The 23,259-nt window shown below is 69.6% G+C and overlaps 9 pseudogenes; all 9 read left to right on the top strand.

Annotated features, from left to right (window-relative positions):
- Positions 1–4,254: 4,254 nt before the first annotated feature.
- On the top strand, positions 4,255–4,374 carry LOC148756411 (5S ribosomal RNA; annotated as a pseudogene).
- A 2,048-nt stretch (positions 4,375–6,422) lies between these two features.
- Positions 6,423–6,542, top strand: LOC148756410 (5S ribosomal RNA; annotated as a pseudogene).
- Positions 6,543–8,872: 2,330 nt separating this feature from the next.
- On the top strand, positions 8,873–8,992 carry LOC148756409 (5S ribosomal RNA; annotated as a pseudogene).
- A 1,614-nt stretch (positions 8,993–10,606) lies between these two features.
- LOC148756408 (5S ribosomal RNA) lies at positions 10,607–10,726 on the top strand (annotated as a pseudogene).
- Positions 10,727–12,763: 2,037 nt separating this feature from the next.
- Positions 12,764–12,883, top strand: LOC148756407 (5S ribosomal RNA; annotated as a pseudogene).
- A 2,330-nt stretch (positions 12,884–15,213) lies between these two features.
- On the top strand, positions 15,214–15,333 carry LOC148756406 (5S ribosomal RNA; annotated as a pseudogene).
- Positions 15,334–16,947: 1,614 nt separating this feature from the next.
- Positions 16,948–17,067, top strand: LOC148756405 (5S ribosomal RNA; annotated as a pseudogene).
- A 2,037-nt stretch (positions 17,068–19,104) lies between these two features.
- LOC148756404 (5S ribosomal RNA) lies at positions 19,105–19,224 on the top strand (annotated as a pseudogene).
- Positions 19,225–21,554: 2,330 nt separating this feature from the next.
- On the top strand, positions 21,555–21,674 carry LOC148756403 (5S ribosomal RNA; annotated as a pseudogene).
- The last annotated feature ends 1,585 nt before the right edge of the window (positions 21,675–23,259 follow it).

The following is a 23,259-nucleotide window of genomic DNA, read 5'->3' as shown; positions in this document are numbered from 1 at the left end:
GGGGTGTATGGCGGTCTGGGTCCGGGGAGTCCCAGGATGCCAGAGTCCCACGACTTCTGGCACCATCAGGGAAGTGGCAGTGTCCCATGGAGCCTCGGGTGGCGCGAACGGGCCTCGCTGTCGGCCAGGAGTAGCCCGCCGCTCACGCCAGGGCCATTCGGAAGAGGCGGGGAGCCGGACTGGGGGGGGACGCGGTGCTGGCAGAGCCGGCCAGCGGGTCGATGCTCGCCACCGGAGCGGCGCATCTGCATGGCGCGCGCTCCCGAGGCAGGCCGGGAGCAGGCTCTTGGGGCGCCGGGAGCCGGGTCCCAGCGTCTACAGCCATACCTCCCTGAACGCGCCCCATCGCCTCTGATCTCGGGAGCTAAGCAGGGAGGGGCCTGGTTAGTGCTTGGATGGGAGACCGCCTGGGAATACCTGTAGGCTTTTGCTCCCCTCTCCTTTGGTGCCGCCGCCCCGGCGTGGCTCCCTCCGAACCCCTGCCGTCCCTTGCCCCTCTGCAGTCGCCCATCCAGCCGAAGGTCCCACTGGCCAGGGGGCGGTCAGCCACCCGGCACTACAAGCTGGCAGCCCAGGCCGCACACCAGGCCCGTCGGCCAGGGCTCACCCCCACACCCTCTTCTTAGTCCTCTTCGCTGAGGCAGGCAGTCAGCCAGCAGCAGTTAGCCGAGCCTGTGTCTCCGCCGGCAGGCACCTCTCCCAACACCCCCGCGCGCCCCCTCCCGTCGCCCACAAGAGCCAGGAACCCTCCCTTCCCGCCGTTCGCGGTGGCCCCAACACACAGGGTACAAAGAGCCGGGACAAAGCAGGGGAAGGAGGGAGCAGCACCCCAACACACCGCACGCCCTCGGACTCCAGGAGAGACCACCACAAGGGGAAGTGCAGGCACGCAGGCACACAACCCTCTCAACCAGGGTGCCTGTGGGCTGCCACTCTCCTCCCGAGGGGGGGAGGTTCCTGTGCGGGGCTCAGAGCACACTGGCCCTCCCGCCCGGCCCGGGGGCTTCAAGGGTGACTTTCAATGCCCGGGGACTGCCTCCTTAGTGGAGCCCAGCCCCGGGCACGACCACACTTCGGATGAGAAGCTGCCACTTCAAAGCAGCGTCAGTGCATCTGTCCCAGTCCGTGTTCCCGCTGGTGCGTCCCTCCCACCTCCCCCACCCCATGTCTCTCCGGCTCTGTGACTTGCCTGTTGGGCTCTGGCTCTCGCTCAGGAGCTCTCTCCCCGCGTGCCAGCCCCCTCTTTCTCTGTCTCTGTCCATGTCTCTCTGTATGTCTAGGTACATACAGGTACATATAGGTGTATATTTGGATCTCGCTCCCTCTTACTCCTCCTCCCGTTCTGTCTGTCGGTCCCTGTCCTGCGGGGACTCTAGTCCCTCTGCCCGCAAAAGGACGCAGGATATGGCGAGGCCAAGAAGGAACACCAACAGAGCCACGGATAGGGGCCTATAGCACCATGTCTCACGGGCGGCTGGCTTGGAGACACGGCAAGCCGGAGCTTCCCGATCCCCAACCTGCCGGCTGATTCTCTGCCAAGCCACCGACACACCGCCCGTCGACCCACCAAGCCGGCCCACTGCAATCCGCGCCCCTCTGCAATTTGAGTCCACCATCCGCGCTTCCTAGCTTGGCCACCGCAGCTCCTCCGGTGGCCAATGGCCAACTGGCGACAGCTGATGGCCAAGCGGTCACAGCTGATGTCCATGCAGCCCCCACGCAGCACCCCTCCACGCGAGGCCCAGAGCCTGGAAAGTGCTCTCTGCGAGTCTGTCCCCACAGTCCCCGTCTGTCTCTCTCCGCCTCTCTCTTGCTCCGTCTCTGGCCTTCTCTCATCCTCTCTCTCACCTCCCTGGGTCAGGAGAGGTGACGTGTATCCAGTGAAGTGAGCAGTGATGGGGCGGGACACCGGTCGCTGACGAGGGGCGAGAACCCAGAAAGAAGGCTGTGTGAAGGGTGGCGGCAGAATGGAGGTGCTGCCCCCTGGTGGCGGGTGGCTCTCCCTGGCTTGGGCCAGTGGGTGGGGCCGGCCAGGGCCAGGGCCAGGGCCAGGGCCAGGGCCAGGGCCAGGGCCAGGGCCAGGGCCAGGGCCAGGGCCAGGGCCAGGGTTGCACGTCCCTAGGGTGGAGGGGACTGAGAGGACCCTGCGACCCCCTCGGTGGCCCTGAGAGGTGGGGACAGCACAGCAGCCAGGGGGTGTGCGGTTGTGGGGCTGGGGGGAGATGAGAGGGGTTGCGGTAGGGGGGCGGGGTAAAAGCCCTTCGGGGCCTGGGGAGTCCCAGGATGCCAGGGCGCCCAGACATATGTCACAGTCAGGGAAGTGACAGAGGCCCGTGGAGCCACTGGGGGGCGCGAAGGGGCCTCGCTGCGGGCCAGGAGTCGCCCGTCGCCCACACCAGCGGAGTCCGGAGGAGGCGGGGAGCGGGCGGGAGGCGCTCAGGCAGACATGCTCGCCACCCGAGCGGCCCAGCAGCATGGCGCGCGCTCAGAAGCAGGTCGGGAGCAGGCTCTTGGAGTGCCGGGATCCGGGTCCCTCCGCCTAAGGCCATACCACCCTGCACGCGCCAGATCTCGTCTGACCTGGGAAGCTAAGCAGGGTCGGGCCTGGTTAGTACTTGGATGGGAGACCGCCTGGGAATAGCTGCAGGCTTTTGCTCGCCTCTCCTTTTGCGCCGCGGCCCCGGCGTGGCTCCCTCCGAACCCCTGCCGCCCCTTGCCTCTCTGCAGCCGCCCAGCCAGCCGAAGGCCCCCCTGACCAGCAGAGGGTTAGCCGCCAGGCACTACAAGCTGGCAGCCCCGCCGCACACCAGGCCCGTCGGCCAGGGCTCCCCCGCACACCCTCTTCTCAGTCCTCTTCAGTCCCGGAGGCTGTCATCTCGATCCCTTCGCCGACCTTCGATCGCCGCCACCGCCAACAGCGCTGCCCTCGCCCCCGCCGCCACCGCCTAATCCGCCGCCATCACCGCGCTCCCCACACCCCCCTCCAGCGCTGACCTCACCCCTGCCCCCGCCCTCGCCACCGCCATGGCTGTACTGCTTCAATCTCCCGCCTCTGCTCTCCCCTCCTCCGCCGCCAGCACCGCCCTCTTCCCCGCTACCGCCGCCGCCGGCGCCAACCCTCCCCGCGCCCAGCGCCCGCCGACACAGCCCCCAACGCTGCCGCCGCCTCCATCGCCGACCTCGCAACCCTCCCGCGCCGCAGCCGACGCCGCCGCCGCCGCCGCCGCCATCGCTGCTCGCGATCAGCCCCCGCTTCTCCCGCCGCCGCCGCCGCCGCGATCACCGCGCTCCCCACCCCCTCCGCCAGCGCTGCCCTCGCCCCCTCCCCGCCCCCGCTGCCGCCATCGCCGTACTCCCTCAAACTCCCTCCTCTGCTCTCCCCCCCTCGGCCGCCAGCACCGCGCTCCCCACCCCCGCCGCCAGTGCTGCCCTCTTCCCCACCCCCGCCCCCGCTGCCGCCATTGCCGCACTCCCTCAATCTCCCTCCTCTGCTCTCCCCGCCTCCTGCACCGCCATCTCCCCCGCCCCCGCCCCAGGCCCGCCGCCGCCACCATCGCCATACTCCCTCAATCTCCCGCCTCTGCTCTCCCGGCCTCCTCCGCCGCCGCCGCCGCCGCCGCCGCCGCCGCCGCCATCGACCCCCGTGCCCCAGCGCCCACCGTCAAAGCCCCCATTGTCGCCACCGCCATCGCCGCCCTGGCGCCATCCTCGCGGTTGCCATCGCCTACCTCCCCACCCTCCCTCGCCTCCGCCGCGTCCCCCGCCGCCGCTGCTGCCGCCGCCGCCGCCGCCGCCGCAGCCCCCCCCCTCCGCAGCCGCCCAAGCCGCCGCCGCGGGGTCCTCCCACAACTCCCAAGCCCAGGGTTGCCTGCTGGTGCAGGCCTCCCCCAGCCTTGGGGGTGCGGTTGTTGGTAAACCTGGTGGCGGTAGGGGGGCGGGGTGTATGGCGGTCTGGGTCCGGGGAGTCCCAGGATGCCAGAGTTCCACGACTTCTGGCACCATCAGGGAAGTGGCAGTGTCCCATGGAGCCTCGGGTGGCGCGAAGGGGCCTCGCTGCCGGCCAGGAGTAGCCCGCCGCCCACGCCAGGGGCATTCGGAAGAGGCGGGGAGCCGGACTGGGGGGGGGGGGGACGCGGTGCTGGCAGAGCCGGCCAGCAGGTCGATGCTCGCCACCGGAGCCGCGCATCTGCATGGCGGGCGCTCACGAGGCAGGCCGGGAGCAGGCTCTTGGGGCGCGGGGAGCCGAGTCCCATCGTCTATGGCCATACCACCCTGAACGCGCCCGATCTCCTCTGATCTCGGGAGCTAAGCAGGGAGGGGCCTGGTTAGTGCTTGGATGGGAGACCGCCTGGGAATACCTGTAGGCTTTTGCTCGCCTCTCCTTTTGCGCCGCCGCCCCTGCGTGGCTCCCTCCGAACCCCTGCCGCCCCTTGCCCCTCTGCAGCCGCCCATCCAGCCGAAGTTCCCCCTGGCCAGAGGCCGGTCAGCCACCCGGCGCTACAAGCTGGCAGCCCCGGCCGCACACCAGGCCCGTCGGCCAGGGCTCACCCCCACACCCTCTTCTTAGTCCTCTTCGCTGAGGCAGGCAGTCAGCCAGCAGCAGTTAGCCGAGCCTGTGTCTCCGCCGGCAGGCACCTCTCCCCACACCCCCGCGCGCCCCCTCCCATCGCCCACAAGAGCCAGGAACCCTCCCTTCCCGCAGTGGCCCCAACACACAGGGTACAAAGAGCCGGGACAAAGCAGGGGACTGAGGGAGCAGCACCCCAACACACCGCACGCCCTCGGACTCCAGGAGAGACCACCACAAGGGGAAGTGCAGGCACGCAGGCACACAACACTCTCAACCAGGGTGCCTGTGGGCTGCCACTCTCCTCCCGCGGGGCGGGGGGTTCCTGGGCGGGGCTCGGAGCCCACTGGCCCTCCCGCCAAGCCCGGGGGCTTCAAGGGTGACTTTCAATGCCCGGGCACTGCCTCCTTAGTGGAGCCCAGCCACGGGCATGACCACACTTCGGTTGAGAAGCTGCCACTTCAAAGCAGCGTCAGTGCGTCTGTCCCAGTCCGTGTGCCCGCTTGTGCGTCCCTCCCCCCTCCCCCACCCCATGTCTCTCTGGCTCTGTGACGTGCCTGTTGGGCTCTGGCTCTGGCTCAGGAGCTCTCTCCCCGCGTGCCAGCCCCCTCTTTCTCTGTCTCTGTCCATGTCTCTCTGTATGTCTAGGTACATACAGGTACATATAGGTGTATATTTCGATCTCGCTCCCTCTTTCTCCTCCTCCCGTTCTCTCTGTCGGTCCCTGTCCTGCGGGGACTCTAGTCCCTCTGCCCGCACAAGAACGCAGGATATGGCGAGGCCAAGAGGGAACACCAACAGAGCCACGGATAGGGGGCTCATAGCACTATGTCTCACGGGCGGCTGGCTCGGAGACACGGCAAGCCGGAGCCGCCCGATCCCCAACCTGTCGGCCGCTTCTCTGCCAACCCACCGACACACCGCCCGTCGACCCGCCAAGCGGGCCCACTGCAATCCGCGCCCCTCTGCAATTTGCAGTCCACCATCCGCGCTTCCTAGCTTGGCCACCGCAGCTCCTCCGGTGGCCAGTGGCCAACTGGCAACAGCTGATGGCCAAGCGGTCACAGCTGATGACCATGCAGCCCCCAAGCAGCACCCCTCCACGCGAGGCCCAGAGCCTGGAGAGTGCTCTCTGCGAGTCTGTCCCCACAGTCCCCGTCTGTCTCTCTCCGCCTCTCTCTTGCTCCGTCTCTGGCCTTCTCTCATCCTCTCTCTCACCTCCCTGGGTCAGGAGAGGTGACGTGTAGACAGTGAAGGGACCGGACATCGGGCGGGGCTCCGGTCGCTGACGAGGGTTCCAGGGCCCAGACTGAAGGCTTGTGACGAAGGGTGGCTGCAGACTGGAGATGCTGCACCCTGGTGGCGCGGGTGGCTCTCCCTGGCTTTGGGCCTGTGGATGGGTCCGGTCAGGGCCAGGGCCTGGGTTGCACGTCCCTAGGGCCGGAGGGGACTGAGAGGACCCTGCGACCCCCTCGGTGGCCCTGAGAGGTGGGGACAGCACAGCAGCAAGGGGGGTGTGCGGTTGTGGGGCTGGGGGGAGATGAGAGGGGTTGGGGTAGGGGGGCGGGGTGAAAGCCCTTCGGGGCCTGGGGAGGCCCAGGATGCCAGGGCGCCCAGACATATGTCACAGTCAGGGAAGTGACAGAGGCCCGTGGAGCCACTGGGGGGCGCGAAGGGGCCTCGCTGCGGGCCAGGAGTAGCCCGTCGCCCACACCAGCGGCGTCCGGAGGAGGCGGGGAGCGGGCGGCAGGCGCTCAGGCAGACGTGCTCGCCACCCTAGCGGCCCAGCAGCACGGCGCGCGGTCAGAGGCAGGCCGGGAGCAGGCTCTTGGGGCGCGGGGAGCCGGGTCCCAGCGTCTACGGCCATACCACCCTGAACGCGCCCGATCTCCTCTGATCTCGGGAGCTAAGCAGGGAGGGGCCTGGTTAGTACTTGGATGGGAGACCGCCTGGGAATAGCTGCAGGCTTTTGCTCGCCTCTCCTTTTGCGCCGCCGCCCCGGCGTGGCTCCCTCCGAACCCCTGCCGCCCTTTGCCCCTCTGCAGCCGCCCAGGCAGCCGAAGGTCCCCCTGGCCAGAGGAGGGTCAGTCGCCCGGCACTACAAGCTCGCATCCCCGGCCGCACACCAGGCCTGTCGGCCAGGGCTCCCCCCCACTCCCTCTTCTTAGTGCTCTTCGCCGAGGCAGGCCGTCAGCCTGCAGCAGTCAGCCGCGTCTCGGTCGCCGCCGCCGCCGCCACCGCCATCGCAGGGCTCCCTCTCGCTCCCCGACCCTGCCGCCGCCGCAACCCCCAACGCCCAAGCCCAGGGCTGCCTGCCGGCGCAGGCCTCCACCAGGCTCTCTCCATCCCAGGACGTGCCGGTGCTTTGCACCTCGGCCCGAGCCCAGGGCACGCCCATCCCTGCGCCTGCCCCCGGGACCCGACACACAGGATCGGCGTGTCCTCGGGCAAACGGGACGCCCACCCGCCCCGCCCCACCGGAGTCTTCTGTCTCCGCTGGCAGGCACCTCGCCCCACACCCCCGCGCGCCCCTCCCGTCTCCCACAAGAGCCAGGAGCCCTCCCTTCCCGCCGGCCACGGTGTCCCTGAAACACAGGGCACAAAGAGCCGGGACAAACCAGGGGACGGCGGGAGCAGCACCCCAACACACCACGCGCCATCGACTCCGGGGGAGACCACCACAAGGGCAGAGCAGGCACGCAGGCGCACAACCCTCACAACCAGGGTGCCTGGGGGCTGCCACTCTCCTCCCGCGGGCGGGTGCCTGGGCGGGGCTCAGAGACCACAGGCCCTCCGGAGACCCTGGCGGCCCGCCCCGGAGGCTTCAATGGTGACTGCCAACGCCAGGGCAATGCCTCCTTAGCGGAGCCCAGCCCCGGGCACGACCACACTCCGGTGGAGGAGCTGCCACTTCAACACAGCCTCAGTGCGTCTGTAACAGTCCGTGTGCCCGCCTGTGCGTCCCTCACACCCTCCCCCACCCCATATCCGTCGGGCTCTGTGACGTGCCTGTTGGGCTCTGGCTCTGGCTCAGGAACTCTCTCCCCGCGTGCCAGCCCCCTCTTTCTCTGTCTCTGTCCATGTCTCTCTGTATGTCTAGATACATACATGTACATATACGAGCATATTTCCATCTCGCTCCCTCTTACTCCTCCTCCCGTTCTGTCTGTCTGTCCCTGTCCTGCGGGGACTCTAGCCCCTCTGCCCGCACAAGAATGCAGGATTTGGCGAGGCCAAGAGGGAACACCAACAGACCACGGATAGGGGGCTCATAGCACCATGTCTCACGGGCGGCTGGCTTGGAGACTCGGCAAGCCGGAGCCGCCCGATCCCCAGCCTGCCGGCCGATTCTCTGCCAACCAACAGACCCACCAACCTACCGACCCACCAAGCCGGCCAACTGCAGTCCGCGCCCCTCTGCAATTTGCAGTCCACAATCCGCGCTTCCTAGCTTGGCCACCGCAGCTCTGCCGGTGGCCAATGGCCAACTGGCAACAGCTGATGGCCAAGCGGTCACAGCTGATATCCATGCAGCCCGCACGCAGCACCCCTCCACGCGAGGCCCAGAGCCTGGAGAGTGCTCTCTGCGAGTCTGTCCGCACAGTCCCCGTCTGTCTCTCTCCGCCTCTCTCTTGCTCCGTCTCTGGCCTTCTCTCATCCTCTCTCTCACCTCCCTGGGTCAGGAGAGGTGACGTGTAGCCAGTGAAGTGAACAGTGATCGGGCGGGACGCCGGTCGCTGACGAGGGGCGAGAACCCAGAAAGAAGGCTGTGTGAGGAAGGGTGGCGGCAGACTGGAGGTGCTGCCCCCTGGTGGCGGGTGGCTCTCCCTGGCTTTGGGCCAGTGGGTGGGGCCGGCCAGGGCCAGGGCCTGGGTTGCACGTCCCTAGGGTGGAGGGGACTGAGAGGACTCTGCGACCCCCTCGGTGGCCCTGAGAGGTGGGGACAGCACAGCAGCAAGGGGGGTGTGCGGTTGTGGGGCTGGGGGGAGATGAGAGGGGTTGGGGTAGGGGGGCGGGGTAAAAGCCCTTCGGGGCCTGGGGAGGCCCAGGATGCCAGGGCGCCCAGACATATGTCACAGTCAGGGAAGTGACAGAGGCCCGTTAGAGCCACTGGGGGGCGCGAAGGGGCCTCGCTGCGGGCCAGGAGGAGCCCGTCGCCCACACCAGCGGCGTCTGGAGGAGGCGGGGAGCTGGCGGGAGGCGCTCGGGCAGACATGCTCGCCACCCGAGCGGCCCAGCAGCATGGCGTGCGCTCAGAAGCAGGTCGGGAGCAGGCTCTTGGAGTGCCGGGAGCCGGGTCCCAGCGCCTAAGGCCACACCACCCTGCACGCGCCAGATCTCGTCTGATCTCGGGAGCTAAGCAGGGAGGGGCCTGGTTAGTACTTGGATGGGAGACCGCCTGGGAATAGCTGCAGGCTTTTGCTCGCCTCTCCTTTTGCGCCGCGGCCCCGGCGTGGCTCCCTCCGAACCCCTGCCGCCCCTTGCCTCTCTGCAGCCGCCCAGCCAGCCGAAGGCCCCCCTGACCAGCAGAGGGTTAGCCGCCAGGCACTACAAGCTGGCAGCCCCGGCCGCACACCAGGCCCGTCGGCCAGGGCTCCCCCGCACACCCTCTTCTCAGTCCTCTTCAGTCCCGGAGGCTGTCATCTCGATCCCTTCGCCGACCTTCGATCGCCGCCACCGCCAACAGCGCTGCCCTCGCCCCCGCCGCCACCGCCTAATCCGCCGCCATCACCGCGCTCCCCACACCCCCCTCCAGCGCTGACCTCACCCCTGCCCCCGCCCTCGCCACCGCCATGGCTGTACTGCTTCAATCTCCCGCCTCTGCTCTCCCCTCCTCCGCCGCCAGCACCGCCCTCTTCCCCGCTACCGCCGCCGCCGGCGCCAACCCTCCCCGCGCCCAGCGCCCGCCGACACAGCCCCCAACGCTGCCGCCGCCTCCATCGCCGACCTCGCAACCCTCCCGCGCCGCAGCCGACGCCGCCGCCGCCGCCGCCGCCATCGCTGCTCGCGATCAGCCCCCGCTTCTCCCGCCGCCGCCGCCGCGATCACCGCGCTCCCCACCCCCTCCGCCAGCGCTGCCCTCGCCCCCTCCCCGCCCCCGCTGCCGCCATCGCCGTACTCCCTCAAACTCCCTCCTCTGCTCTCCCCCCCTCGGCCGCCAGCACCGCGCTCCCCACCCCCGCCGCCAGTGCTGCCCTCTTCCCCACCCCCGCCCCCGCTGCCGCCATTGCCGCACTCCCTCAATCTCCCTCCTCTGCTCTCCCCGCCTCCTGCACCGCCATCTCCCCCGCCCCCGCCCCAGGCCCGCCGCCGCCACCATCGCCATACTCCCTCAATCTCCCGCCTCTGCTCTCCCGGCCTCCTCCGCCGCCGCCGCCGCCGCCGCCGCCGCCGCCGCCGCCGCCATCGACCCCCGTGCCCCAGCGCCCACCGTCAAAGCCCCCATTGTCGCCACCGCCATCGCCGCCCTGGCGCCATCCTCGCGGTTGCCATCGCCTACCTCCCCACCCTCCCTCGCCTCCGCCGCGTCCCCCGCCGCCGCTGCTGCCGCCGCCGCCGCCGCCGCCGCCGCCGCCGCCGCCGCAGCCCCCCCCCTCCGCAGCCGCCCAAGCCGCCGCCGCGGGGTCCTCCCACAACTCCCAAGCCCAGGGTTGCCTGCTGGTGCAGGCCTCCCCCAGCCTTGGGGGTGCGGTTGTTGGTAAACCTGGTGGCGGTAGGGGGGCGGGGTGTATGGCGGTCTGGGTCCGGGGAGTCCCAGGATGCCAGAGTTCCACGACTTCTGGCACCATCAGGGAAGTGGCAGTGTCCCATGGAGCCTCGGGTGGCGCGAAGGGGCCTCGCTGCCGGCCAGGAGTAGCCCGCCGCCCACGCCAGGGGCATTCGGAAGAGGCGGGGAGCCGGACTGGGGGGGGGGGACGCGGTGCTGGCAGAGCCGGCCAGCAGGTCGATGCTCGCCACCGGAGCCGCGCATCTGCATGGCGGGCGCTCACGAGGCAGGCCGGGAGCAGGCTCTTGGGGCGCGGGGAGCCGAGTCCCATCGTCTATGGCCATACCACCCTGAACGCGCCCGATCTCCTCTGATCTCGGGAGCTAAGCAGGGAGGGGCCTGGTTAGTGCTTGGATGGGAGACCGCCTGGGAATACCTGTAGGCTTTTGCTCGCCTCTCCTTTTGCGCCGCCGCCCCTGCGTGGCTCCCTCCGAACCCCTGCCGCCCCTTGCCCCTCTGCAGCCGCCCATGCAGCCGAAGTTCCCCCTGGCCAGAGGCCGGTCAGCCACCCGGCGCTACAAGCTGGCAGCCCCGGCCGCACACCAGGCCCGTCGGCCAGGGCTCACCCCCACACCCTCTTCTTAGTCCTCTTCGCTGAGGCAGGCAGTCAGCCAGCAGCAGTTAGCCGAGCCTGTGTCTCCGCCGGCAGGCACCTCTCCCCACACCCCCGCGCGCCCCCTCCCATCGCCCACAAGAGCCAGGAACCCTCCCTTCCCGCAGTGGCCCCAACACACAGGGTACAAAGAGCCGGGACAAAGCAGGGGACTGAGGGAGCAGCACCCCAACACACCGCACGCCCTCGGACTCCAGGAGAGACCACCACAAGGGGAAGTGCAGGCACGCAGGCACACAACACTCTCAACCAGGGTGCCTGTGGGCTGCCACTCTCCTCCCGCGGGGCGGGGGGTTCCTGGGCGGGGCTCGGAGCCCACTGGCCCTCCCGCCCGGCCCGGGGGCTTCAAGGGTGACTTTCAATGCCCGGGCACTGCCTCCTTAGTGGAGCCCAGCCACGGGCATGACCACACTTCGGTTGAGAAGCTGCCACTTCAAAGCAGCGTCAGTGCGTCTGTCCCAGTCCGTGTGCCCGCTTGTGCGTCCCTCCCCCCTCCCCCACCCCATGTCTCTCTGGCTCTGTGACGTGCCTGTTGGGCTCTGGCTCTGGCTCAGGAGCTCTCTCCCCGCGTGCCAGCCCCCTCTTTCTCTGTCTCTGTCCATGTCTCTCTGTATGTCTAGGTACATACAGGTACATATAGGTGTATATTTCGATCTCGCTCCCTCTTTCTCCTCCTCCCGTTCTCTCTGTCGGTCCCTGTCCTGCGGGGACTCTAGTCCCTCTGCCCGCACAAGAACGCAGGATATGGCGAGGCCAAGAGGGAACACCAACAGAGCCACGGATAGGGGGCTCATAGCACTATGTCTCACGGGCGGCTGGCTCGGAGACACGGCAAGCCGGAGCCGCCCGATCCCCAACCTGTCGGCCGCTTCTCTGCCAACCCACCGACACACCGCCCGTCGACCCGCCAAGCGGGCCCACTGCAATCCGCGCCCCTCTGCAATTTGCAGTCCACCATCCGCGCTTCCTAGCTTGGCCACCGCAGCTCCTCCGGTGGCCAGTGGCCAACTGGCAACAGCTGATGGCCAAGCGGTCACAGCTGATGACCATGCAGCACCCCTCCACGCGAGGCCCAGAGCCTGGAGAGTGCTCTCTGCGAGTCTGTCCCCACAGTCCCCGTCTGTCTCTCTCCGCCTCTCTCTTGCTCCGTCTCTGGCCTTCTCTCATCCTCTCTCTCACCTCCCTGGGTCAGGAGAGGTGACGTGTAGACAGTGAAGGGACCGGACATCGGGCGGGGCTCCGGTCGCTGACGAGGGTTCCAGGGCCCAGACTGAAGGCTTGTGACGAAGGGTGGCTGCAGACTGGAGATGCTGCACCCTGGTGGCGCGGGTGGCTCTCCCTGGCTTTGGGCCTGTGGATGGGTCCGGTCAGGGCCAGGGCCTGGGTTGCACGTCCCTAGGGCCGGAGGGGACTGAGAGGACCCTGCGACCCCCTCGGTGGCCCTGAGAGGTGGGGACAGCACAGCAGCAAGGGGGGTGTGCGGTTGTGGGGCTGGGGGGAGATGAGAGGGGTTGGGGTAGGGGGGCGGGGTGAAAGCCCTTCGGGGCCTGGGGAGGCCCAGGATGCCAGGGCGCCCAGACATATGTCACAGTCAGGGAAGTGACAGAGGCCCGTGGAGCCACTGGGGGGCGCGAAGGGGCCTCGCTGCGGGCCAGGAGTAGCCCGTCGCCCACACCAGCGGCGTCCGGAGGAGGCGGGGAGCGGGCGGCAGGCGCTCAGGCAGACGTGCTCGCCACCCTAGCGGCCCAGCAGCACGGCGCGCGGTCAGAGGCAGGCCGGGAGCAGGCTCTTGGGGCGCGGGGAGCCGGGTCCCAGCGTCTACGGCCATACCACCCTGAACGCGCCCGATCTCCTCTGATCTCGGGAGCTAAGCAGGGAGGGGCCTGGTTAGTACTTGGATGGGAGACCGCCTGGGAATAGCTGCAGGCTTTTGCTCGCCTCTCCTTTTGCGCCGCCGCCCCGGCGTGGCTCCCTCCGAACCCCTGCCGCCCTTTGCCCCTCTGCAGCCGCCCAGGCAGCCGAAGGTCCCCCTGGCCAGAGGAGGGTCAGTCGCCCGGCACTACAAGCTCGCATCCCCGGCCGCACACCAGGCCTGTCGGCCAGGGCTCCCCCCCACTCCCTCTTCTTAGTGCTCTTCGCCGAGGCAGGCCGTCAGCCTGCAGCAGTCAGCCGCGTCTCGGTCGCCGCCGCCGCCGCCACCGCCATCGCAGGGCTCCCTCTCGCTCCCCGACCCTGCCGCCGCCGCAACCCCCAACGCCCAAGCCCAGGGCTGCCTGCCGGCGCAGGCCTCCACCAGGCTCTCTCCATCCCAGGACGTGCCGGTGCTTTGCACCTCGGCCCGAGCCCAGGGCACGCCCATCCCTGCGCCTGCCCCCGGGACCCGACACACAGGATCGGCGTGTCCTCGGGCAAACGGGACGCCCACCCGCCCCGCCCCACCGGAGTCTTCTGTCTCCGCTGGCAGGCACCTCGCCCCACACCCCCGCGCGCCCCTCCCGTCTCCCACAAGAGCCAGGAGCCCTCCCTTCCCGCCGGCCACGGTGTCCCTGAAACACAGGGCACAAAGAGCCGGGACAAACCAGGGGACGGCGGGAGCAGCACCCCAACACACCACGCGCCATCGACTCCGGGGGAGACCACCACAAGGGCAGAGCAGGCACGCAGGCGCACAACCCTCACAACCAGGGTGCCTGGGGGCTGCCACTCTCCTCCCGCGGGCGGGTGCCTGGGCGGGGCTCAGAGACCACAGGCCCTCCGGAGACCCTGGCGGCCCGCCCCGGAGGCTTCAATGGTGACTGCCAACGCCAGGGCAATGCCTCCTTAGCGGAGCCCAGCCCCGGGCACGACCACACTCCGGTGGAGGAGCTGCCACTTCAACACAGCCTCAGTGCGTCTGTAACAGTCCGTGTGCCCGCCTGTGCGTCCCTCACACCCTCCCCCACCCCATATCCGTCGGGCTCTGTGACGTGCCTGTTGGGCTCTGGCTCTGGCTCAGGAACTCTCTCCCCGCGTGCCAGCCCCCTCTTTCTCTGTCTCTGTCCATGTCTCTCTGTATGTCTAGATACATACATGTACATATACGAGCATATTTCCATCTCGCTCCCTCTTACTCCTCCTCCCGTTCTGTCTGTCTGTCCCTGTCCTGCGGGGACTCTAGCCCCTCTGCCCGCACAAGAATGCAGGATTTGGCGAGGCCAAGAGGGAACACCAACAGACCACGGATAGGGGGCTCATAGCACCATGTCTCACGGGCGGCTGGCTTGGAGACTCGGCAAGCCGGAGCCGCCCGATCCCCAGCCTGCCGGCCGATTCTCTGCCAACCAACAGACCCACCAACCTACCGACCCACCAAGCCGGCCAACTGCAGTCCGCGCCCCTCTGCAATTTGCAGTCCACAATCCGCGCTTCCTAGCTTGGCCACCGCAGCTCTGCCGGTGGCCAATGGCCAACTGGCAACAGCTGATGGCCAAGCGGTCACAGCTGATATCCATGCAGCCCGCACGCAGCACCCCTCCACGCGAGGCCCAGAGCCTGGAGAGTGCTCTCTGCGAGTCTGTCCGCACAGTCCCCGTCTGTCTCTCTCCGCCTCTCTCTTGCTCCGTCTCTGGCCTTCTCTCATCCTCTCTCTCACCTCCCTGGGTCAGGAGAGGTGACGTGTAGCCAGTGAAGTGAACAGTGATCGGGCGGGACGCCGGTCGCTGACGAGGGGCGAGAACCCAGAAAGAAGGCTGTGTGAGGAAGGGTGGCGGCAGACTGGAGGTGCTGCCCCCTGGTGGCGGGTGGCTCTCCCTGGCTTTGGGCCAGTGGGTGGGGCCGGCCAGGGCCAGGGCCTGGGTTGCACGTCCCTAGGGTGGAGGGGACTGAGAGGACTCTGCGACCCCCTCGGTGGCCCTGAGAGGTGGGGACAGCACAGCAGCAAGGGGGGTGTGCGGTTGTGGGGCTGGGGGGAGATGAGAGGGGTTGGGGTAGGGGGGCGGGGTAAAAGCCCTTCGGGGCCTGGGGAGGCCCAGGATGCCAGGGCGCCCAGACATATGTCACAGTCAGGGAAGTGACAGAGGCCCGTTAGAGCCACTGGGGGGCGCGAAGGGGCCTCGCTGCGGGCCAGGAGGAGCCCGTCGCCCACACCAGCGGCGTCTGGAGGAGGCGGGGAGCTGGCGGGAGGCGCTCGGGCAGACATGCTCGCCACCCGAGCGGCCCAGCAGCATGGCGTGCGCTCAGAAGCAGGTCGGGAGCAGGCTCTTGGAGTGCCGGGAGCCGGGTCCCAGCGCCTAAGGCCACACCACCCTGCACGCGCCAGATCTCGTCTGATCTCGGGAGCTAAGCAGGGAGGGGCCTGGTTAGTACTTGGATGGGAGACCGCCTGGGAATAGCTGCAGGCTTTTGCTCGCCTCTCCTTTTGCGCCGCGGCCCCGGCGTGGCTCCCTCCGAACCCCTGCCGCCCCTTGCCTCTCTGCAGCCGCCCAGCCAGCCGAAGGCCCCCCTGACCAGCAGAGGGTTAGCCGCCAGGCACTACAAGCTGGCAGCCCCGGCCGCACACCAGGCCCGTCGGCCAGGGCTCCCCCGCACACCCTCTTCTCAGTCCTCTTCAGTCCCGGAGGCTGTCATCTCGATCCCTTCGCCGACCTTCGATCGCCGCCACCGCCAACAGCGCTGCCCTCGCCCCCGCCGCCACCGCCTAATCCGCCGCCATCACCGCGCTCCCCACACCCCCCTCCAGCGCTGACCTCACCCCTGCCCCCGCCCTCGCCACCGCCATGGCTGTACTGCTTCAATCTCCCGCCTCTGCTCTCCCCTCCTCCGCCGCCAGCACCGCCCTCTTCCCCGCTACCGCCGCCGCCGGCGCCAACCCTCCCCGCGCCCAGCGCCCGCCGACACAGCCCCCAACGCTGCCGCCGCCTCCATCGCCGACCTCGCAACCCTCCCGCGCCGCAGCCGACGCCGCCGCCGCCGCCGCCGCCATCGCTGCTCGCGATCAGCCCCCGCTTCTCCCGCCGCCGCCGCCGCCGCGATCACCGCGCTCCCCACCCCCTCCGCCAGCGCTGCCCTCGCCCCCTCCCCGCCCCCGCTGCCGCCATCGCCGTACTCCCTCAAACTCCCTCCTCTGCTCTCCCCCCCTCGGCCGCCAGCACCGCGCTCCCCACCCCCGCCGCCAGTGCTGCCCTCTTCCCCACCCCCGCCCCCGCTGCCGCCATTGCCGCACTCCCTCAATCTCCCTCCTCTGCTCTCCCCGCCTCCTGCACCGCCATCTCCCCCGCCCCCGCCCCAGGCCCGCCGCCGCCACCATCGCCATACTCCCTCAATCTCCCGCCTCTGCTCTCCCGGCCTCCTCCGCCGCCGCCGCCGCCGCCGCCGCCGCCGCCGCCGCCGCCATCGACCCCCGTGCCCCAGCGCCCACCGTCAAAGCCCCCATTGTCGCCACCGCCATCGCCGCCCTGGCGCCATCCTCGCGGTTGCCATCGCCTACCTCCCCACCCTCCCTCGCCTCCGCCGCGTCCCCCGCCGCCGCTGCTGCCGCCGCCGCCGCCGCCGCCGCCGCCGCCGCAGCCCCCCCCCTCCGCAGCCGCCCAAGCCGCCGCCGCGGGGTCCTCCCACAACTCCCAAGCCCAGGGTTGCCTGCTGGTGCAGGCCTCCCCCAGCCTTGGGGGTGCGGTTGTTGGTAAACCTGGTGGCGGTAGGGGGGCGGGGTGTATGGCGGTCTGGGTCCGGGGAGTCCCAGGATGCCAGAGTTCCACGACTTCTGGCACCATCAGGGAAGTGGCAGTGTCCCATGGAGCCTCGGGTGGCGCGAAGGGGCCTCGCTGCCGGCCAGGAGTAGCCCGCCGCCCACGCCAGGGGCATTCGGAAGAGGCGGGGAGCCGGACTGGGGGGGGGGGGGGACGCGGTGCTGGCAGAGCCGGCCAGCAGGTCGATGCTCGCCACCGGAGCCGCGCATCTGCATGGCGGGCGCTCACGAGGCAGGCCGGGAGCAGGCTCTTGGGGCGCGGGGAGCCGAGTCCCATCGTCTATGGCCATACCACCCTGAACGCGCCCGATCTCCTCTGATCTCGGGAGCTAAGCAGGGAGGGGCCTGGTTAGTGCTTGGATGGGAGACCGCCTGGGAATACCTGTAGGCTTTTGCTCGCCTCTCCTTTTGCGCCGCCGCCCCTGCGTGGCTCCCTCCGAACCCCTGCCGCCCCTTGCCCCTCTGCAGCCGCCCATGCAGCCGAAGTTCCCCCTGGCCAGAGGCCGGTCAGCCACCCGGCGCTACAAGCTGGCAGCCCCGGCCGCACACCAGGCCCGTCGGCCAGGGCTCACCCCCACACCCTCTTCTTAGTCCTCTTCGCTGAGGCAGGCAGTCAGCCAGCAGCAGTTAGCCGAGCCTGTGTCTCCGCCGGCAGGCACCTCTCCCCACACCCCCGCGCGCCCCCTCCCATCGCCCACAAGAGCCAGGAACCCTCCCTTCCCGCAGTGGCCCCAACACACAGGGTACAAAGAGCCGGGACAAAGCAGGGGACTGAGGGAGCAGCACCCCAACACACCGCACGCCCTCGGACTCCAGGAGAGACCACCACAAGGGGAAGTGCAGGCACGCAGGCACACAACACTCTCAACCAGGGTGCCTGTGGGCTGCCACTCTCCTCCCGCGGGGCGGGGGGTTCCTGGGCGGGGCTCGGAGCCCACTGGCCCTCCCGCCCGGCCCGGGGGCTTCAAGGGTGACTTTCAATGCCCGGGCACTGCCTCCTTAGTGGAGCCCAGCCACGGGCATGACCACACTTCGGTTGAGAAGCTGCCACTTCAAAGCAGCGTCAGTGCGTCTGTCCCAGTCCGTGTGCCCGCTTGTGCGTCCCTCCCCCCTCCCCCACCCCATGTCTCTCTGGCTCTGTGACGTGCCTGTTGGGCTCTGGCTCTGGCTCAGGAGCTCTCTCCCCGCGTGCCAGCCCCCTCTTTCTCTGTCTCTGTCCATGTCTCTCTGTATGTCTAGGTACATACAGGTACATATAGGTGTATATTTCGATCTCGCTCCCTCTTTCTCCTCCTCCCGTTCTCTCTGTCGGTCCCTGTCCTGCGGGGACTCTAGTCCCTCTGCCCGCACAAGAACGCAGGATATGGCGAGGCCAAGAGGGAACACCAACAGAGCCACGGATAGGGGGCTCATAGCACTATGTCTCACGGGCGGCTGGCTCGGAGACACGGCAAGCCGGAGCCGCCCGATCCCCAACCTGTCGGCCGCTTCTCTGCCAACCCACCGACACACCGCCCGTCGACCCGCCAAGCGGGCCCACTGCAATCCGCGCCCCTCTGCAATTTGCAGTCCACCATCCGCGCTTCCTAGCTTGGCCACCGCAGCTCCTCCGGTGGCCAGTGGCCAACTGGCAACAGCTGATGGCCAAGCGGTCACAGCTGATGACCATGCAGCACCCCTCCACGCGAGGCCCAGAGCCTGGAGAGTGCTCTCTGCGAGTCTGTCCCCACAGTCCCCGTCTGTCTCTCTCCGCCTCTCTCTTGCTCCGTCTCTGGCCTTCTCTCATCCTCTCTCTCACCTCCCTGGGTCAGGAGAGGTGACGTGTAGACAGTGAAGGGACCGGACATCGGGCGGGGCTCCGGTCGCTGACGAGGGTTCCAGGGCCCAGACTGAAGGCTTGTGACGAAGGGTGGCTGCAGACTGGAGATGCTGCACCCTGGTGGCGCGGGTGGCTCTCCCTGGCTTTGGGCCTGTGGATGGGTCCGGTCAGGGCCAGGGCCTGGGTTGCACGTCCCTAGGGCCGGAGGGGACTGAGAGGACCCTGCGACCCCCTCGGTGGCCCTGAGAGGTGGGGACAGCACAGCAGCAAGGGGGGTGTGCGGTTGTGGGGCTGGGGGGAGATGAGAGGGGTTGGGGTAGGGGGGCGGGGTGAAAGCCCTTCGGGGCCTGGGGAGGCCCAGGATGCCAGGGCGCCCAGACATATGTCACAGTCAGGGAAGTGACAGAGGCCCGTGGAGCCACTGGGGGGCGCGAAGGGGCCTCGCTGCGGGCCAGGAGTAGCCCGTCGCCCACACCAGCGGCGTCCGGAGGAGGCGGGGAGCGGGCGGCAGGCGCTCAGGCAGACGTGCTCGCCACCCTAGCGGCCCAGCAGCACGGCGCGCGGTCAGAGGCAGGCCGGGAGCAGGCTCTTGGGGCGCGGGGAGCCGGGTCCCAGCGTCTACGGCCATACCACCCTGAACGCGCCCGATCTCCTCTGATCTCGGGAGCTAAGCAGGGAGGGGCCTGGTTAGTACTTGGATGGGAGACCGCCTGGGAATAGCTGCAGGCTTTTGCTCGCCTCTCCTTTTGCGCCGCCGCCCCGGCGTGGCTCCCTCCGAACCCCTGCCGCCCTTTGCCCCTCTGCAGCCGCCCAGGCAGCCGAAGGTCCCCCTGGCCAGAGGAGGGTCAGTCGCCCGGCACTACAAGCTCGCATCCCCGGCCGCACACCAGGCCTGTCGGCCAGGGCTCCCCCCCACTCCCTCTTCTTAGTGCTCTTCGCCGAGGCAGGCCGTCAGCCTGCAGCAGTCAGCCGCGTCTCGGTCGCCGCCGCCGCCGCCACCGCCATCGCAGGGCTCCCTCTCGCTCCCCGACCCTGCCGCCGCCGCAACCCCCAACGCCCAAGCCCAGGGCTGCCTGCCGGCGCAGGCCTCCACCAGGCTCTCTCCATCCCAGGACGTGCCGGTGCTTTGCACCTCGGCCCGAGCCCAGGGCACGCCCATCCCTGCGCCTGCCCCCGGGACCCGACACACAGGATCGGCGTGTCCTCGGGCAAACGGGACGCCCACCCGCCCCGCCCCACCGGAGTCTTCTGTCTCCGCTGGCAGGCACCTCGCCCCACACCCCCGCGCGCCCCTCCCGTCTCCCACAAGAGCCAGGAGCCCTCCCTTCCCGCCGGCCACGGTGTCCCTGAAACACAGGGCACAAAGAGCCGGGACAAACCAGGGGACGGCGGGAGCAGCACCCCAACACACCACGCGCCATCGACTCCGGGGGAGACCACCACAAGGGCAGAGCAGGCACGCAGGCGCACAACCCTCACAACCAGGGTGCCTGGGGGCTGCCACTCTCCTCCCGCGGGCGGGTGCCTGGGCGGGGCTCAGAGACCACAGGCCCTCCGGAGACCCTGGCGGCCCGCCCCGGAGGCTTCAATGGTGACTGCCAACGCCAGGGCAATGCCTCCTTAGCGGAGCCCAGCCCCGGGCACGACCACACTCCGGTGGAGGAGCTGCCACTTCAACACAGCCTCAGTGCGTCTGTAACAGTCCGTGTGCCCGCCTGTGCGTCCCTCACACCCTCCCCCACCCCATATCCGTCGGGCTCTGTGACGTGCCTGTTGGGCTCTGGCTCTGGCTCAGGAACTCTCTCCCCGCGTGCCAGCCCCCTCTTTCTCTGTCTCTGTCCATGTCTCTCTGTATGTCTAGATACATACATGTACATATACGAGCATATTTCCATCTCGCTCCCTCTTACTCCTCCTCCCGTTCTGTCTGTCTGTCCCTGTCCTGCGGGGACTCTAGCCCCTCTGCCCGCACAAGAATGCAGGATTTGGCGAGGCCAAGAGGGAACACCAACAGACCACGGATAGGGGGCTCATAGCACCATGTCTCACGGGCGGCTGGCTTGGAGACTCGGCAAGCCGGAGCCGCCCGATCCCCAGCCTGCCGGCCGATTCTCTGCCAACCAACAGACCCACCAACCTACCGACCCACCAAGCCGGCCAACTGCAGTCCGCGCCCCTCTGCAATTTGCAGTCCACAATCCGCGCTTCCTAGCTTGGCCACCGCAGCTCTGCCGGTGGCCAATGGCCAACTGGCAACAGCTGATGGCCAAGCGGTCACAGCTGATATCCATGCAGCCCGCACGCAGCACCCCTCCACGCGAGGCCCAGAGCCTGGAGAGTGCTCTCTGCGAGTCTGTCCGCACAGTCCCCGTCTGTCTCTCTCCGCCTCTCTCTTGCTCCGTCTCTGGCCTTCTCTCATCCTCTCTCTCACCTCCCTGGGTCAGGAGAGGTGACGTGTAGCCAGTGAAGTGAACAGTGATCGGGCGGGACGCCGGTCGCTGACGAGGGGCGAGAACCCAGAAAGAAGGCTGTGTGAGGAAGGGTGGCGGCAGACTGGAGGTGCTGCCCCCTGGTGGCGGGTGGCTCTCCCTGGCTTTGGGCCAGTGGGTGGGGCCGGCCAGGGCCAGGGCCTGGGTTGCACGTCCCTAGGGTGGAGGGGACTGAGAGGACCCTGCGACCCCCTCGGTGGCCCTGAGAGGTGGGGACAGCACAGCAGCAAGGGGGGTGTGCGGTTGTGGGGCTGGGGGGAGATGAGAGGGGTTGGGGTAGGGGGGCGGGGTGAAAGCCCTTCGGGGCCTGGGGAGGCCCAGGATGCCAGGGCGCCCAGACATATGTCACAGTCAGGGAAGTGACAGAGGCCCGTTAGAGCCACTGGGGGGCGCGAAGGGGCCTCGCTGCGGGCCAGGAGGAGCCCGTCGCCCACACCAGCGGCGTCTGGAGGAGGCGGGGAGCTGGCGGGAGGCGCTCGGGCAGACATGCTCGCCACCCGAGCGGCCCAGCAGCATGGCGTGCGCTCAGAAGCAGGTCGGGAGCAGGCTCTTGGAGTGCCGGGAGCCGGGTCCCAGCGCCTAAGGCCACACCACCCTGCACGCGCCAGATCTCGTCTGATCTCGGGAGCTAAGCAGGGAGGGGCCTGGTTAGTACTTGGATGGGAGACCGCCTGGGAATAGCTGCAGGCTTTTGCTCGCCTCTCCTTTTGCGCCGCGGCCCCGGCGTGGCTCCCTCCGAACCCCTGCCGCCCCTTGCCTCTCTGCAGCCGCCCAGCCAGCCGAAGGCCCCCCTGACCAGCAGAGGGTTAGCCGCCAGGCACTACAAGCTGGCAGCCCCGGCCGCACACCAGGCCCGTCGGCCAGGGCTCCCCCGCACACCCTCTTCTCAGTCCTCTTCAGTCCCGGAGGCTGTCATCTCGATCCCTTCGCCGACCTTCGATCGCCGCCACCGCCAACAGCGCTGCCCTCGCCCCCGCCGCCACCGCCTAATCCGCCGCCATCACCGCGCTCCCCACACCCCCCTCCAGCGCTGACCTCACCCCTGCCCCCGCCCTCGCCACCGCCATGGCTGTACTGCTTCAATCTCCCGCCTCTGCTCTCCCCTCCTCCGCCGCCAGCACCGCCCTCTTCCCCGCTACCGCCGCCGCCGGCGCCAACCCTCCCCGCGCCCAGCGCCCGCCGACACAGCCCCCAACGCTGCCGCCGCCTCCATCGCCGACCTCGCAACCCTCCCGCGCCGCAGCCGACGCCGCCGCCGCCGCCGCCGCCATCGCTGCTCGCGATCAGCCCCCGCTTCTCCCGCCGCCGCCGCCGCCGCGATCACCGCGCTCCCCACCCCCTCCGCCAGCGCTGCCCTCGCCCCCTCCCCGCCCCCGCTGCCGCCATCGCCGTACTCCCTCAAACTCCCTCCTCTGCTCTCCCCCCCTCGGCCGCCAGCACCGCGCTCCCCACCCCCGCCGCCAGTGCTGCCCTCTTCCCCACCCCCGCCCCCGCTGCCGCCATTGCCGCACTCCCTCAATCTCCCTCCTCTGCTCTCCCCGCCTCCTGCACCGCCATCTCCCCCGCCCCCGCCCCAGGCCCGCCGCCGCCACCATCGCCATACTCCCTCAATCTCCCGCCTCTGCTCTCCCGGCCTCCTCCGCCGCCGCCGCCGCCGCCGCCGCCGCCGCCGCCGCCGCCATCGACCCCCGTGCCCCAGCGCCCACCGTCAAAGCCCCCATTGTCGCCACCGCCATCGCCGCCCTGGCGCCATCCTCGCGGTTGCCATCGCCTACCTCCCCACCCTCCCTCGCCTCCGCCGCGTCCCCCGCCGCCGCTGCTGCCGCCGCCGCCGCCGCCGCCGCCGCCGCCGCAGCCCCCCCCCTCCGCAGCCGCCCAAGCCGCCGCCGCGGGGTCCTCCCACAACTCCCAAGCCCAGGGTTGCCTGCTGGTGCAGGCCTCCCCCAGCCTTGGGGGTGCGGTTGTTGGTAAACCTGGTGGCGGTAGGGGGGCGGGGTGTATGGCGGTCTGGGTCCGGGGAGTCCCAGGATGCCAGAGTTCCACGACTTCTGGCACCATCAGGGAAGTGGCAGTGTCCCATGGAGCCTCGGGTGGCGCGAAGGGGCCTCGCTGCCGGCCAGGAGTAGCCCGCCGCCCACGCCAGGGGCATTCGGAAGAGGCGGGGAGCCGGACTGGGGGGGGGGGGACGCGGTGCTGGCAGAGCCGGCCAGCAGGTCGATGCTCGCCACCGGAGCCGCGCATCTGCATGGCGGGCGCTCACGAGGCAGGCCGGGAGCAGGCTC

The sequence above is a fragment of the Rhinolophus sinicus genome, chromosome 12 (assembly GCF_057876585.1).
Source record: "Rhinolophus sinicus isolate RSI-liver-muscle chromosome 12, RSI-T2T, whole genome shotgun sequence".
NCBI classification, from domain to species: domain Eukaryota; kingdom Metazoa; phylum Chordata; class Mammalia; order Chiroptera; family Rhinolophidae; genus Rhinolophus; species Rhinolophus sinicus.
This window is presented reverse-complemented; position numbering and strand designations above follow the sequence as displayed.